The sequence below is a fragment of the Haliaeetus leucocephalus genome, unplaced genomic scaffold, assembly GCF_000737465.1.
Source record: "Haliaeetus leucocephalus isolate CR32 unplaced genomic scaffold, Haliaeetus_leucocephalus-4.0 Scaffold373, whole genome shotgun sequence".
NCBI classification, from domain to species: Eukaryota; Metazoa; Chordata; class Aves; order Accipitriformes; family Accipitridae; genus Haliaeetus; species Haliaeetus leucocephalus.
This window is the reverse complement of record NW_010972809.1, coordinates 4,702,969-4,705,744: the sequence shown is the minus strand read 5'-3', so window position 1 is coordinate 4,705,744 and position 2,776 is coordinate 4,702,969.

Genomic DNA, 2,776 nt, shown 5'->3' with positions numbered 1-2,776 from the left:
GAGGAGCTGCAGAGCACAAGCTAATAGACAGCAGTTCTTTTTGTCGAAACCTTTATGTTAATTCAATACAGACTGCTCATGGAATTTCCCTTCTCTGAGAAAATCTCAACTTCTATAGAGAAATAGCGCTCGGTCTTGTTTTTCGTTTCAGAACTTCAGAAGTTCCCTCAAAAATTCCCTGAAGCCTTAATAATAGATTCTCAGTTGCGTGTCAGTATGTAATGTACACTATAAAATTTTCACGTTTGATGCTCAGCATAGTTAAATTTACCACAGTGCTTCACATTCAATATATACCAAGAATTCTAGCAAAATCACATATTGTTCAACTAGAGATTTATCATGGGGTGCTTAACAATGAATTATTTAAAAGTACCTAATGTATCATGGTTTCTTGAGAGCCTAATGTGTGTATGTGTATATATTTATACATAAAATACCTGTGAGCCATTACAGAATACCAGTTTCTGAGCGTAGGGGTTTTGAGCGTAAATCTAGATGTTTAAAAATAAGTGTCCTCCTGAAAATGCAGTGGAATTTTAGAAAGAAAAAAGCCTTAATAATCTTTCCCTTCAGATATACACACAGTCATTTAAAGGGAATCTGTACCCTGCAGGGCTCCTTTTAGGTGAAATTTTAAAAGTATCTAAATTCTGCCAGGAAGGATTTTTTTTTTTTCAATGTGCACATTGATGTGGCATTTTAGATCTCGCTGAAAACTTTTAAAGAATTTCCCTCATTTGCAGGTTTGAGAAGATTACTATGTGCCTCCTACTAGCAATCATCCACAGTACTTTTCCCAAAGTACTCTACCGAGTGGGTATGCGCTTCCTTTTTACTGATGGAAGAACAGACAGGAAAAGATGAAGTGGTCTGCCCGGGATAAACAGCCTGCTATGCTGCCTTTTCCAGGCCCTTGGGACTGTATTTTCTACCTGCCCGGGGCGGGGGGAGCCTGCTGGGGTGACACTGAGCTGGGCCAGCGATGGCTCTTTGATCCCTAGTTCCCGCTCACTCGAGGTAAGCGGGTTGAAGAGCGTCGCCAGCTCACAGTTGCCTCTTCGGCTGCTTTTTCGGATGGCTGTGGGAATAACCTCACGGGGCCGGGCTTTCAGTTCTGCGTTTTGTCATCTGACCCAAACTGACTTTGAGTTGACTGGTTTTATGTTCGAGGGTGGATCAGCTGGCACCATCTGACATGCCCCATGCCTCCCTGGGGACCTGTCTCCTCTTTGACACCTCCTTGAGTCATTCTTGTAAAGCCACTTGTGCTTGATTGCAGAGGAAGGGCACCTGTTCTATTCCTGTGGACATCCACGTGGTGAGAGGGCTGGATTTTCACACGGCCGGGTGGGATGCGGTTTGACTTCTTTTAGTAGAAGAACATTTTCCTGCCGGCTCCAGGGAGTTCGCTGTCGTCTTTCATTTTGACTTGCACATTGGAGCAGCACCTATTTTGAACTTATTTAGGTCCTCTCAAAGAGATGGGTGACCTAGGACTTCCTTTGGCCCCAGCAGCAGCTGTGGTGGGTCCTTCTTTCTCAGGCACCTTCTGAGGAAGGGCCAGCATCTGATGCTTCCTCCCTGATGACTCTGGTGACAACAACCTGAAGCTTTCAGACAATGAGTAGCAGAAGAAGGAGCCAGATGACATGTATTGTAAAGGCCAGCAGGACAGACTTTCAGGGACAGCTGAACAGGACAAGTAGAGGTCCAGACCTAATTTTAGAGGTCACTCGATCTCAGGTTTGTGACCGGTCAGGCTTGGTATGCTAGTTTAAGCTTACGGTACCTGCAGGATCATGCTCCTATTGATGTGTTCAGGCTAATGGCAATTCTGGGTTTTTTTGTTTGTTTTTTTTTTTTAGCAAGTCAGAGCCCAAGTCTAAAAGCCAGAGGGGGAAGATGAGCACAGTCTCTAACAAAAGAATCACCCCTTTCTTGTCTAACTGGAGTTGTAGAATACAATATTTCTCCTGAAGATAATCAGTCCTCGAGGGTCTGATTTTTCCATAAATCTCTAATTCTGTGGAGAATCCCCTCTCTCACCCTGACCGGCCAGGCAGTGGGAAGGCAGGTTGTGCATTTAACTTTCGCCTTCCGTGTAGCGAATATTTCTGTCGCTGCCGGGCAGGAGGCAGGACGGGTTACCCACAGCAGGGAACCTGCCACCATTGTAAGCCATAAATGTTTTCAAGGTATAATTTAGGTGAACTGAAGAGGAAAAATAGCCCAGAGACGGTGCCTGTGGCCAAAAGCTCAGACAGAAGCGGTCTCGTGTCTCTACGTGGCTCTGCAATGAGCTGCTCTGCATCTTCCTGCCTTGGTTTCTCCCCTGTGAAAGAGAGAGATGAAAGGACTCATCTCTCTTCTGCAGACCCTGCGTGATTCGATGTGGTTTGGAGGGAGGCCCCCTGAAAAACTCGAAGGCTGGGGAAATGGTGGTCGTGTTCTCTTAAGGCAGGGTCTGGTCTGGACGCTAAACTTAACAAGGGAAGGATGTAGCACGGCCAAAGCGCTTACAGCCGAGCCCAAGGGGTGCCAGGGGAGTGCAGGCACGGGAGGAGGTAGAAGGGTGAGGCGACGCGAGAAATATTTAATTGGGTTCATTTGCTAAAGACATCACGTGCTGGCTCCAAACGCAGAACCTGATGGAAAAGCTGCCACCACCTCTCCGTCGGGGAGTTTGGATTTAAAAAAAAATAAAAATTAAAACGCAAAAGCCCCCCTCCCAGCCCAGGCCCCCTCCCCTGGCCTTCTTGCGGGGGGGCACGGG